Source organism: Chroicocephalus ridibundus, chromosome 19 (genome assembly GCF_963924245.1).
Source record: "Chroicocephalus ridibundus chromosome 19, bChrRid1.1, whole genome shotgun sequence".
Taxonomy (NCBI): Eukaryota; Metazoa; Chordata; class Aves; order Charadriiformes; family Laridae; genus Chroicocephalus; species Chroicocephalus ridibundus.
In genome coordinates, this window is record NC_086302.1 from 5,757,654 (window position 1) to 5,772,502 (window position 14,849).

Sequence of the window (14,849 nt, forward strand, 5' to 3'; positions counted from 1 at the left end):
TAACGGGGCAAGAAAAGGGGGTCTGTTGCGTGCTCCGAAGTTTCACGTGTGAGAAGACAAATACAACAACCCCCCAGTTTCCTAATTAAAAGATCTGTGTGTTTTCTGAGGCGGGGGTTGAATTCATTTTAGCACTCCAAGCTGACAGCCCAGGCCCCCACGCATCATGGGATTGCCTTAAAAAAATCATGAGGCTTTTAAATGAAGAAAAGATTAATTACTTCATGTCGTAGTACACAGGACTGTGCCGTGCTCTGCGTAAGTATCGTGAAAACAAATTGCGTATCCCAAATAATTTGGTGTCGTAAAGGGATAACATTCCTGACACTGTGGTGTTTTAAAAGCCCTTCAGTCGTGTCTTCAAGATGTCCTCGCAGGAGTTGGAGGTGCTGGAATAAACAGTGTGGAAGTTTTTCGCTCTCTGCTGTGAACATGCAGCTCAGACACTGCTGTCAGTGCCGGCACGTCGTTTACAAGGTCAGACACTTGTTGGCAGCATCAGCAGAAGGCCAAAGGCTCAGTGTGGTTTACTGGGTTGAGGAATGGAATCACAGAATGGTTCGGGTTGGAAGGGACCTTAAAGCCCACCCAGTGCCACCCCCTGCCCTGGGCAGGGACACCTCCCACCAGCCCAGGTTGCTCCAAGCCCCGTCCAACCTGGCCTTGAACCCCTCCAGGGATGGGGCAGCCACAGCTTCTCTGGGCAACCTGGGCCAGGGGCTCACCACCCTCACAGCAAAGAATTTCTTCACAAGATCTCATCTAAGTCTTCCCCCTTTCAGTGTAAAACCGTTCCCCCTCGTCCCATGGCTCCCCTCCCTGATCCAGAGTCCCTCCCCAGCTTTCCTGGAGCCCCTTTAGGGACTGAAAGGGGCTCTAAGGTCTCCCCGGAGCCTTCTCCAGAATCTGTGCTCCAAATTCCAGCCAAAGTGGGGCTGCCCCTGGCTCTGAGGTTTCACCACTCGGCAGGCAGGAGATCCAGTCTTTGGGGTTGTCAGCAGCACGTAGGACTGGATTGGGAACGGTGTAATCCTCCCTCTTCTCCTCTTTACTCCCCCAGGCCTTCGACAGCAAGGGTGGCAGTTCCTGGAGCAAATGAGACCAGTAGTTATGATGGAGCAGAGACAAGAGGACCTGGAGCACTGAGGGCTGTGTGCTTGTGAGCTGGTTGGTATTTCGGCGTTACCCAACACTCTGTGAGCCCTGTACCCTCTTAGGAAATGCCAGGCAGAGCTGCTAAAGCACCGGCTGTGGTTGTGCAGTCACTGCGGCATGCCATAAATCCGGCTGATGATGACAGGGACACTCCAAACCCTCCGTACTATTTATTGCCTCGGTGGCTGCTGGGTCTGGGCGAGCAGAGGTGTTGCTGCTCTGCTGTTTGCAGCCCGTGAGAGGGCAGCACACGGCCGCCGGTTGTTGGCTGGGTTTTTTCAGGTGGTGAAATTGGGCAAGGTTGTAGCGCGAGGAGAGCGGCACCGGGCGATGGAGCCAACCCTCCGAAACTTCTGAATGTTGGATTAAATCTTGCCCCAGAGCGTCCTCATTCCAGTGACTAATGTGTGAAACCACCCAGCAGCAGAACAAAAAGTTACTCGCTCTGCTTTTCCCTGCAGACAAAAAGTGTAATGAACATCGACCCTTACTACATTTTTGCAGGAAACACTGAAAATCCTTCATCTTCGTACTGGGCAGGATCTGTATGTCCATCGTCATTCTGCAGCATGGCCAGTACTGATTGCTCTAGAATATCAACTCTTCAGCAGTCATGGGTGTGCAAGAATCATGAGATTAAAAACATTTACAATTTAATTTATTTGTTTTCTGATTTTTGAGTCCCTAGGGCACCCTCAGGTCATTTTTCCACGCTCTTCCCTACAACATTGCAAAATCTGGCATAAAATCAAGACAGCTGGCAAGACCCACAGCCGATAACTCTGTTGAATAAAGATGTTTGGTTGTCAAGTAGCACTTTTTGTGTCTCGGGGTCACTGGCAACCTGGTCTTTTGCACATTCGCCCTCTTTGGAGTCTGTGCTGAGACTGCCTTTCAGGTGTCAAATCTCAGGATGGGGTATTTTTTGCAACATGGCAATTCGTCCTCTGGTTAGCACTGAGCTTTGCTTTGCAGAGCCCACAAAGCTGTTGCTCATTCTCCATTAATACCTTACAACTGCTCAAAGCCAGTAGTTTGTCATTTGATGAAGTGAGTCCAGTATCTTTAATAACTCCTTTCCATTTTTCCTTCCAGCTGAGTAATACAGAACTTGCTTTTCCTGGGATAATCCGTAGAGATGGATGTTGGGCAATGAAAATGCAAAAGGAAGCCAGGATCATGTGATTGTGTTGGACCAGGGGAAGGTAAGAATTTTATATTCAGTGGTATATCTGAAGTGACTGCTGTTTATGCACCTAACCTTGTGACAGAGCAAAAAAACTGTCAGAAGAATGTTGTTACCTGAAAAACTGTTTATTCCCCCTTCAAAATTTGTGAACTGGCAAAGAGGCAGCAGCTCATAATAGGAGAACACAGGGATTCCTCTGTCCTGTGTGGGTGTCAGTAGGCAGCAGCTGAAATGTCTGTATGTCTTGTCACCTCTGCTGGGACAGTAGTGATTTCTTGGTCCAGGAACTTGCTCCTGAAAACTGCTGAGTAAATTCCAACTGGCATTTACTGGAATCCACTGGAGGGGTGATTCTTGAGGTGGCAGGCTGTTTCTTAGCTGGTCACTAGGAGCGTAGCCTGCTGAAGGACCCAATCCTGTGACCTGCGGAGCTCTTTCAACTCTCAGTAACTTTCATCGGAGTTAAGGGTCACTCAGTACCTCCCGGGAGGAGGCCCTGAGTGCTCTCAGCTTTTAAAATTAATGGTTTTGAGCCTGAGAAGCTGGCCTGGGAGATTTTAATTTGAATTTACTATTTTTAGCTTGAGCTTGAAACTGACTCAACTCATTTTTCTGTCTTCAGTACTGTATGTTACTGTGTTAGAGCCTTCCCTGTTGTTGGTCTTGCAGGCGCCAAGTCCGTCCTCCATCTCAGATAACTGTAGCCAATGGACTGAGATCAGGGATGAATTGGGGCAGGGATAATTGAAATAATAAATAAAATTGAATAAAATGAAGATACATGAAGCAAAACTTTGAGCTTGGAATGGCTTCTGAGATTCTGAAAGTAATTGAAATAATCCAGAAGAAAATATGCAACGAAATCTGTTTTCCATTATTGCATGAGATGGTATGTCTTAAAATTTGATCAAAACCATTTTTTTATATGATGAAGATAATGCAGCTTAAAGTGATACAGAGATCTGGGATCTTTTTTTTCCAATGCGTTATTTGCAAATTATTGTAGGCTTGCCATTCTTACTTATTTATTGGTAAGACTTGCTGTTCTCATCTTGATCTCACAGCAAGTAAAAATAATTTCTGACAGAGTTCTGCCTACCAGTGGTGTTTTTGAAGGAAGTGGTAGTAAAAGCTCATTATTGATACATACGTTCCTGATAGTTTTCTTATCCAGACCCAGTTCATTGTATATCAGCACGGTGCAGTGATGGAGACCTGATGTTCTCTCTTGCCTTGTATTAAAGAAAAAGTGAAGATGCTTATATGATAGTCCCCTGTTCGTATTTCTGTGGTACTGTGGGTTTTGTAAGATTCCCCAACAAAGCCGAGATCAAATAGGACAAGGACACTCCATTCCTGTTCCTTTAAAGGAGTATCTTTCGAGCTTGAGTGGCTTTGTGAGCTGGATGGCGGTGAGCATCGACATACAGAGTTCAGCGTGGAGAATACCTATGCACATCAGCGAGCGAGCAGGGCTAGAGGAGTTTATTCTCAAGTCTCTCAGTTTTTCCTTCTATGAGCATACGTGCTCCCCTTGCTGGTTTTGCATTCCTGTTCCCGCACCATCAGTCAATCCCCATGCCTCTGTAGTTTTTATCCACTTCATATCTTGGCTGAGGGACGTCCTTACTCACTCCTCTGAGGGAATTTCTTTGGAGGCCTCATCTATCCCCACAGGGATCAAATAATAGACCGCTGTGTCTCACCAAGCTGGGATTCGACAAGGGCCATCTCGGATTGTGGATGTCATTTACCAGGAATGGGGTCAAAAAAGAAGTCTGTTTCTTGTTTTCTTCTTTGGTAGTACAGGGAATTCACCCTCAGAGAATTTATGGAAATGTCAATGGGTCAAATAAGAGTGTTCCGGATGTTCACAGTAATAATTTAGAAGCTGGCAGGGCTCGTTAGTTTACATCCTCCATAAGGATCCCATGGGACAGACTTAATCCTGGTTTTGGATATTGGATGGAGAGTAGCTCTTGGGGTATCTGCCAGGATGTTTGTAGTCCATACACTGTCAGTTGTGGGATCTTATGCCAATGACGTTTTAAGGTAAAATAAATAGGCTTTTTCACCCCATCGATGAGCATACTGTGTAACTCCCAAAGTGCTTCAGCTGTCTTGGATACAGCGTGGCTGGAAGGTGGCAGTGCCAGCTGAGCAGTCGTCACAGCAGCAGCTTGCACGTGTCTCTGCCGCACTCCACAGCACGCAGCTGGGTACATCTATGTGTATGCGGAGCAGTGCAGCCTGCGTGGGAGAAGATCCACCCTTCACTTTAGGCTTCTAATTGAAGCACTTCGAGCAGGTGCCTGGAGTTAACGAGCTAAACCAGGGTTTGTTTCTCTTAATCCCTCCTGTAAAACACAGACAGCAACACTTCCTATGGGTTGCAGATCCAAACAGCGTGTGAAGTGTTCCGTTTAATCTTCATTGAGCATGTGTCTTTTGGACTCTGTTGCTGTAAGTTAAAATCTGGAATTGGGTGGAGCATCATGCCCGCATCTAGAAGAAATGGCAAAGCTGGGCATTGGGTGGAAGAGCAGAGGCGTGTGGTGATTTGGTCCCAGGTATGTGACATCTGGCTCTACTCAGTACTGTCTGCTACCCGCAGCCTGAAAACTAAACCGAAAACATAGCGGCAATTGGGAATGGCTGGAAACGTCTTTTGCGCAGCCCCACATTGATCAGAAAAATAACACACATGTAGTTGTGACATGTGAGGGACTCATGGGTTAACTTCTGGAGCAGTTACAAATCGTATCCTTGCTCGGATGCTGGTGGAGAACCAACACGGAGGCTTCTCGGGGAACTATCAGGGGTCATTCATCTTTTCTGTCTCTCCAGGAGCTTGTGCAGTCGAATTAGCATTTACTTAGGAAGACATTGGTACATGTCTTCCTACAAGTCTGGAAAAGGTACATCAGGTTCTCCTGAGAGACAGCTGTTCCCACAGCAAGGAAAACCAGAGTGGGTTTATAAATAAAGGGTGGGAAATAGCTCAGTAGTGGCATAGCAGAGAAGGATGCGGAGGTATCGGTGGACCACAAGCTGCGTATGATTCAACAGTTGGTGCTTTGTAAAAAAAGACTAATTTTATTCTGGCATGTATTAGCAGGAAAGTCACGTGAGACACAGGGGTAATTAATCATGCCACTCTGGTAGGCATTGGTGCTCCCAGCTTTGAGCACAGAGGAAGAGGAGAGCACACTGGAGACCAAAGGAGAGCAAGAAGAACAACCAGAGGTCTAAAACTGGTGCTGGGGAGGAAGCTGAAGGAACTGGATTTATTTAATCCAGAAATCGAAGATGGAGGGTAGGGTTTGCTAAGGCCAGTCTTCCAACAAGTGAAAGGTAAGAGGGCTGAATCTGTTCTCCTCTAACTCTGCTGTAGGCAGGAGGGGAAGGCTGCTTAACTTCCAACAAAACACATTTCCATGAGGTTTTTGCAGAAAGTTTCTTCTTATTAGGCGGTAGGCTTCATATGGGAATTTTTATGTGGTTTTTATAAGTACATCAGAGAACCCCCTGAATATGGTACACATATGCTTGCTAATGCATGGGGGGGGGATTGGATCAGTTCTTTGGGGGTGGGAAAGACTATTCTTCCTCTCTGCTTGGAACAAGATTCAGTGACATTGAGGAGCAGCAAATGCGAATGGGTGGGAGAGGAGTATTCGCATACGAGGAGTTGGCTTGCAGAAATGTCCATGCCATGTGCAAATCTCCCATTGACTCCAGTAATTTTTCAGGTTTACTGGAACCCACTATGCAGAATAAACCAGAATAACCCAAAACCGGACCATTTCTGTGAACGAGACCATCACAGTTACAATTAGATGATCTCAAGGGAATTTTCTAAGGATCTAAACCTTATATTTAAAAAAAACCAACCCAACAATCCTAATGAATGAGGAAGGGGAGGGGAGATAAGATGATATTCACACCTCTTCCAGGATGGGGTACCTGTGTTTTTGCATACTGCAGGGTATATTAAATCTGTAAGGCTGATCTGAGAGTATCCGGGTGTAGTACATGCTATAAATGTCTGAAATTCTCTGGATTTGATGGAGCGGTACCCATCTGGGGGGGCAGAGGGGGAATATTCTCTTCCAAAGAGGCCAACTGAACTGATTCTTTCTGTGAGCAGAGAGCCTGTAGCCACTTGTTATCTTTTCTCAGTTGCCAAAAGTACAGTTTACCAAGAGCTTCTTTCTTAGAGATGGTTGATCTCTGAAAATTTCAGAGAAATCAGTCAAACATTTTGATTGCTTCTCTGATTCCAACAGACGTGGATCTGGGAATTAGGTTGGGAATCTTGAAGAGTTTTCTCCTAAGTTTAAAAGGAATAAAGCCTTGCTATCTGAACTCTTTGGCTTGGGGTAGCAGGTTCCAGAAGTAAACTGTAGTTTACTTACTTATTTCTGTTTGCAAAGTTTTCAGCAGGTCTTGGTATAGGGACAGAAATGCAATGAGAAAATTTTTGAGCTTGCTCTTGTTTTAGTGAATGCTGACAAATTTAAAGGAAGGTAGAAGTTCCCTCTTTTGACCCTAAAAGCTCAATAGGTGAGGGTTTTCATAGGCTTGAGTTTTGCAGCGAAGTTTTTGTGTGGTTTTTTGATTTTTAAATTTCAACCCAGCCAGTTTCTCCTATTTTATTGTTCTTTGTATTGGAGATAAATTGAGATAATTTAAAATCCTCTGAAGCAGTTTTCCAGGTATTCTTTGGCTTTGATGAAAGAGAGCTAGTGTCCATATCAAAAGCATCCAGGAAAAAATGATTAATTTCCTTCTTTTGTGTGGCAGAGATGCTAACGGTGCCATCACCGCTGCAGCTGGCACACGGTGAACAACTTTGATCTCCTCGCTTGCCTTTGAACTGCTTGCAAGCCCTAAAGCTCTTTGGTTCTCCGTTAAGTGGTGTTGCTTTCGGAGCTTCTGCCTGTTGGCTCAGCACAAGGCTCTAGACCTAAGGAAATACAACCAAAAGGCCCATAAAGGCATCTAGTTTTAAAGTTGTCACGACTCATGGTGAAGCCCTGTCGCCTCTTGTTGTACTGGAAAATTAACTGTGGACAACCCCATCCTATGAGGTGAAGGAGAATATGTGGCTCATGTCACTCTGCAGGGGGGTGCTGACAGTGTTCTTTTTATAAAACAAGTAGTTCTATAGTCTTATAAAATAAACAGTTCTTTTTCTAAAGAACTGCAAATCTTGGTCGATCGTTTCCGCTGCTTTGAGGATCACAGGTAATTATTGAAAGATGCATCTGAGAAGGTTGACCAGTGAGTTGATCTTTGATTTATCAGCAGATACAGCCCCACAGGGGGAGCAGAGATAAAAGGCGGATGGATTCAGTCATTTTAACCACCCTGTTGTTCTCCTGTTTATAGTGAGTTACTTGGTCTTGGACAAGGTGTAAAGATTTTGTGGGATTTAGTTCTTTAACAAAAGCATCCTTTCTCCGCAAGTTAATTACTCATTTGTGCCAAACAGGGAATGAGAAACAGAGTTTAAGGATCCAATTAACGTTTTCTTCTCCTTTCAACAGATCAGTCTTTACACTCGTAAACTCTGTGATAAAACTATTTTCATTTACTTTCTACTCATCTGAGAATCTTCCGGCCTCCACAGAATCTGAATTTTTGGGTTAGGAAAACAAATAAATAAAAAAGCAAAGCTAGAAATAATGTCCTGATACTTTTAGAAGAGGATAAATGTCATTCTTTTGTGCATGTATCTTCTTTTTAGCCCAGCAATGATTACTGTATGTGCTGGGAGAAGTACCTGTTAACATTAAAGCTTCTTCACAAATCTTCTGTTTTGACATAGCTCGAGTGGGCACAGTTTAAAAATATACCTATTTTATCTTGATTTGGCTTATTCCCATACAGGAATAGGTAACGTAAGGTACCATTATAACAATCTGTCTGTGTCTAAGTAAGGCAGTATTATCTTTACCACCATAGACTGGTATAATTAAAGTGGTGTTGAAAAGCCGTAGGTTAATGTTACTGCTTTGGACATATACCAAGGAATGTTACAATTTTTTAAAAAGCGTTGCTTCTCAGAAATAAGGGCTACGGGATTGGATTCAAAGTTCTTAATTTTGGAAAGCATTTTGAGGTTTGCTAAAGGTGCCATATTTAGTCATAAAAATAACAAAATGAAAAATGCAGAAGTGTATTTATAGTAAGAATAATGAAGATTTATAGGGTAACGATAGTTGCACTGCTCCTAGCCTAGGAACTCTGTATTGAACAGAGTGATTGAATGTTTGGCTTTTTAAAAGAGAGAGAAAAAACCAAAAAACAGATGAATAATGAAAAACAAATCCTTTCTCTGGTAAAAAGCCAAACCTGTGTTTTGAAAATTAAATGTTTTTTTGGGTTAAGCAGTGAAAAAATGGACTTGATCTTTGCAACAGCTTGGATTTATTATTGGAACCAGTTGGCTGTGCCATAGAGGAGAGGAATTTTCTGGTAATTAGAGCAAGAAACTGGGAGTCAGCAGCGGTAGGGTCTGTTTTTGGCTCGGGCATTAGCACGCTATGTAGCCTTGGGAAACATGCTGCCTCATTTGTACCTTGGCTTTCCCATCTATAAAATGGGGCTAAGGAAATAATTCAACCTCACAAATTGCATGCGCTAATTACAGAACATTTCCACAGCACCTTGAGGTCTTTACTGCTGGAGGCCGGATTTTCACAAGCATGTGCTTCAGATGCTTTTGAAAAATCCTGCCCTAAACGTTTACAAACCTGATTGCCCGGATTCCTAACTCCACGTGTGGGGGTCTGATTTCCAGAAGTTTTTCTGATGATGAAAAAGAATGTGATGGGGGTGTGTTTTCTCCCTGGACTATGAAAATGGAGGGATCACGGGACTCCCTCCCGCTGGGATCCTGCCATTTAGCTTGGCCAATTTCCTGGCCCCGGCTCTGCTCCCCAGCAGTACCGTGTAATCCCCGCGGGCTGCCGTGCTCTGGGTGCTGGGCTCCGTTGCAGCCCCCCGAGAGACAGCTGCAAAGAGGCAGGTGGGGAACGATCAGCTTCGTTAGTACGTGCGATTGGTGGTCTCTGGGGGGTGCAGAAATGCTCCTCACCCCGCTGGATACAGCTTCCTTAGGAAAGCGGCAGTCAGAATTAATTTGAGTAATAGCTGCACATCCTCACTGGAGTTACCACCAGTATCCCCGAGGCCCCATACGTGATTTGGCTTGGGTCTCCTAGCGGTTCGGTTTCTAAACCACCATCTGTCAGCGTTAGAGCTACTCGGCCGCCCCTTCCTTCGGACGATGCCGTGGTCGGTGAGTAAAAGGAATGCCGTTTGCCTTGGACGCCATCCCTCCCCGAAGCAGAGGAAACGCGCCCTGACAAGGCAGGAAATTCTCGTGAACCACAAGGACCTGGAGCTTGCCTCTCGCCTTCCTGTGGGCCTTACCCAAGTTTCAGCCTGGGTGTTTAAAGATTATTAATAGCAATAGTTACATTAACAGGTTTATGTTTTTCTTCTTCTGTCAACAAAGTTATTTCTTCAATTGAGACTTTCCGGTTGTTTTTATTCAAAGTAGCCGGAGACGGACCCAAGAATGTGGCGGTATTGCGGGACAATGATCCCTTCGAGCTAACGGGCAGCCAAGTGGGGATTTCACTGTATGGAAGGCTCTCAGTCAGAAGTGGACAGGCTCTCAAGTCTCCAGCGCAAGACAAATAGCTCCAAACTGGGGCAGGCTTGGCACAGTGAAGGATTTTGTTTCACAAGTATTTCTTTTCAGCAGCCACGCACTTCCAGAAGGCAGTCACTTTCTCCTTGCTATGGCTGATCCTTCCTGCACCTGCACTGTTCCCCTCTCTCATCCTGCTGTACCTTTTGCATGGCCGTGTGATGACCCAGCTAGGGAATTATCTCAATTCAAAAAGAAAAAAGTACAAAATCCCCCCCTTTCTTGGTTTTCTTTCTGTTAGGTTATTTGTATTTCAGGTCAGTTCCCTAATCCATATTTCAGCTGCGGAAACAAGCTCTAGAGACAGCGGGAGGGTGACAAGGGGCGGAAATATGGGAGCTGCTTGAGCTAGCACTTCTGAAACGAACGCTTGTGCAACTGGAGGCTAAGCCCGGACCAAAAGAAGCTCTGTTTTGCCCTGCTTTGAGTCATGAGGACCTCAAAGTAGCCTTGGCGGCAGGAGTGAGCAAGATGTATGTGTGTGGTTGGGTGTTTGTGTCCAAGGAGACAGTTTGCGTCTTCGGTGTTTGGTCGCTGGGTAGAAAGCTCTGCTGTTCGTCGGGCATGGAAGCTCTGCCATGGTCAACAAGTTCACAGACTGGCTCTAGGTTTGCAGGGAAATAAAGGTCATATGGAGATTGGAAAGTGCCAGGTTCTCTACGTTTCATTTTAAAGTCCTGCACGTTCCAAAATTAGTGCAGTACTTTTCATTCTTTAAAATGCACCTCTGTCTAACAAGGCAATGTGTGCTAATGTAGGAGAGGAACTGGTCACCATCCTAGACAGAATATAGGATGTATCTGGCTCACGGTCCGACAGGTGACAGCATTTTGGTGCTTACTGGGGAACTCATAAAGGTGTTCTCATAAAATCTCTGGGGTACGAGCATTCAGGTACAGGGAAGAGAAGACCTAGTTTTCATACGTGCAAAGCACTTCCTGCAGACTAATGGTTTCATCTTCTGCTTTCTGCTGGAGCTGCTGGTGCTTGGCACCTGCCAGAAGAGCTCTGTAGCTGCCATACAGGCGAGCTGTTCTGCTCTCTTTGGAGGAAGGTGTATTTTGTCTAGCGAAGCAAGGGAAGGAGCGTTTGGAAACGCTAACGCAGCTGAGTAGCGTGCAGGGTGAGGATAGGACTCTCCTCCACAACATCTGCGTTGATCTTCACAAGGAGTTAAACAGGGCTTATGGGGTGAATAGATAGTGGGCTGGTTCTCTCTTGAAAAGACTTTTTCACGGGAAGAAGGACAGAGATGAGTAAGAGTTCAACTTTGTTTATCCCAGATTTATTCTGGAGCGTAATATGTATTGTAAACAACTTCCTTCATAGAAAAGTATGTGCATGAAGCCTGTTCTGATTTATTTTCTCTGTTGTTCAGATTTAGCCCAAAGTGGTACGAGTTCCTAGTTTTCCCTAATTGTTAATACTTTTAAAAATAAGCCCAACATGTAATTTCACTTACCCTAGGCTTTGTGTTTGTCACGCAGAACAATTCCCGCGGCAGAACATGAACTCTGAACGGCCACCCTGAATACAAGCTAGCGTTGTTTCCAGAGCAGAGTCAGAGCGAGAACCCATAACGCTGAACAATGTGAGCAAACCTGGGGTTGCTCTCTCGGTCTGGACCCACCAATTCCCTTTATTGGGCGCCTGGGCCATGAGCTGGCTTTACTCATCCTCCCTCTCTGTTGTGTGGGGTGGCGCATCGCTGCCGAGGAGGGGGAGATCAGAGACATTCTTTTCGTATGATCAGGCTGAATCTCTCTTTTTGTTGATTTCAGGATGCCTGGGAGAGCAACTGCAGCTCCCTCCTGGGACCAAACTCAACCCCTTTCAAGGCTTCCTTTCTCCTGACGTCTCTGCTGACCTTCGTTTCACTCTTAACTGCTGTGTCAACTTGACAGCCCTGGAGCGTGCCCTGACCTTGCAGCATCGCTGCAGAAGTCGCTAAGAGTGACTGGGAAGTCTGTTGGTAATGAATTGGCAGCACCAAAGCCTGCAGCATGTGAGTGTTCCTTAGAGGTCAGATTTTATATCCATCTGTTGGTTGCTTAGCCCCGGTTAACTGTTGCTATCAGCTAAGGTCCCACCCAATGTGATAAGGCTTAGAGCTGCAAAAACCTCCTGGAATATATCTAAATGCAGCCAGCCTTCTCGTATTGAGTGCTGGACAAAGTCTTGCAGAAATACTGCACGTGTTCATTCAATGAGTTGGAGATATTTGGAATTCATCTTCAGCACCTCAGGACACCCGCAGGTCTCCAAGATACGCTGTTCTAGGAGCAAATGAACTAAACCTCTGAATTAGAAGGGTTTGGTTGTGAATATGAATGGATCAGTTTTAAACTGGTGAACAGATGAGAGGGAAACAGGGCTCTTGAGTTCCCTGAAGACCCATGAACTGACCCTTTGAGTTTTCTTTGTTTGTCAGACGAAACAAAATCTCACAGAACTATGTTTTCTCCTTTGCCATTTAACTAATTCCTTCGCTGGTAACTAGCAGTGAAGGGCTAAGTGTGCCAGAGAGAGCTTTGGAGCAGAATAAAAACATAGAGGAGGAAGACAGACAGGGCGGTGGTCACTTCTATATGAATCATCTCCTTTAGCCAGATGTAGCCTTGTGTGCTCTCGCTGATTTCTGGCTGAGCCTTGTCCTACGCTACTATATGTGAAAGGAGAAGTGGATCCTGTAAAGGACTGATAAATAGGGCTGGCAGTCCAGCACGCTTGTAAGCATCCTGCCTCTAAGTGCCTTTAAAGGATAATAGTGTTCACACCGTTCAGTGCAGAACAGATCCTGTGTGACGCCTGCATTGAACTTTCACCTCTTGAGCAGATCCTAGGTCTGGGGCTTTTCCAATATCCTGCAACATCTTGGAATTTGGGTCTTCACTCTCTTTGGTCCACGTGGAAGCTCAAGAGCTCATTCAACTCTGAGCCCATCACCTTGGCTCTCTCTGAAACCAGTGTTTGGGACTTTTGAGACACAACTGGACAGCAGGAGCTCAGTCTTTCCTGTTTTATTGGCTGCGTGGAAAGGAAATCTTTATCCGTGCACCGCAGCAGGCCTTGCATGGCTGGCGAAGTGCATCCGCGAGGTGCGGAAGGGGGAATGGCATTCCTCTAATGCGTGGATGGTGGGTGGTTGCTGCCAGAAGGAGGATGCTGGGTTTATCAGGCCGACGGTCTGACTCGGGACAGCAATCCCTGTGTTCCCCAGCCCGACTGATGGGTGAGATCTTTTGTCTGATCTCAGCATTGCTTTTAGCAGCTGGCTGCAGGGAGAAGGGAGGAACGGCCTCCTGCAGAGCCGGGCTTTACAAAGCAGCCTGTGTGGGATGGAAGGTCCCCTGCTCTCTGGCTCGAAAGAGCGTGTGGGGGTGTGTATGTGTGTGCAGTGGCGGGGGGGGGGGCACTTCTGGCAAGCAATGAACTTGTCCAAATAAACAAAAAGCTAAAAACAGCCCATCCTCAGCCCCTTGAGGAACCCTGCAGCAGATGTTGCCAGTGACTGGGGGTCCTTGTTGGGAATCCCATGGATAATCGTTGACAGCAGGGAAACACATGGCAGCATACGGCAGCTCAGAGAGGGCCCCCTTTGTTCGCTGAAATCACTAGAATATCTGCCTTGTGCGTGCTGATGAAAAAGCACCGGCTTGTTGAAGCTCCGCGCAGGGAGCGAGCAGAGCTGCCTTTTGCTCTTGGCTCGGCTGTGGGCTTGCTGTGTGGGCTCCAGCAAGCTGCCTCTCTCCTCTGTGCTGTAGTTCCTCCTGTTGCGCATTGAGGTCAGGGATAGAAAGCTGCTTCCCTGGGGATTTGCGGCCAAGCTTTTAAACTGTGCAAGGTGCTTTGTGCATGGAAGGCACTGCGTCCAGAACAGGTAAATGTTCAATATTAGTATAATTATTTACATGTGATTCAAAAGATGAGGAGGGGCTGAGTAGCTCAGCTGGAAGGTCAGCTTGTTACAAGACAGATTTTTTTTTGCCACCAGTGAAAATGAGAAATGAAGCAAAGAGAGAAAGAGGCTGGCTGGGCATGAACAGAGATAACGCTGCAGCAGGCTTGGCCTCTCTCACATGAAATACCTTTATCTCTTTTTTCCTGCATTGCGAGTTCAACTTTTTGGCTCTGTTACTCAGAGAGATTTATATTTCAGGCACAGGGAGGTGACTTGGGCTAGAGGAGCAGAGGACCGAAGACCTGAGTGTGGTTCCAGTGTGAGAGTGACAGCAGGCAGGGGACTCGGGATTCAAGTAGTAACAGGAGGAGTCAGATCAGGCCACGGTGCTTTGGCTGTGCTGGGTAAGGTGCCCCCTTCATGCTCCATTCTGCACACTGCTGTCAAGTCTCGTGGCACGCAGGTAGGAAAGAAATACATATTCTCTTGGATTGACGGACTTACTTCCTTTGGCAGAAGTTAAATGGAGGAAGGAGGGGGAGATAACGGAGAGACACTTGAACCTAAGGACATGCTGTTGTTTTCTCCCACTGTAAATACGGAAACCACTTTCAGATTTCTCTGTATCACAAAAGCCAATTCATTATCCTGTGATAAAAATGAAAACACTAAGCAAAGCCTAAATCTATAAAAACCTGGGATGTAGTTCTCAGCGGGACTATGCAAAGTAACCATAACCTCCCTGTTACACCTGAACGCCGCATAGCCTGGGAAGTGACAAGATTTTCTAGCCATGCTCTGAAATCATGTTTTATGTGTTAGGGGCATCCTAGGGACACAGCATTTTGCATGCAGCTGTGAATGAGCATGTCCGTGGA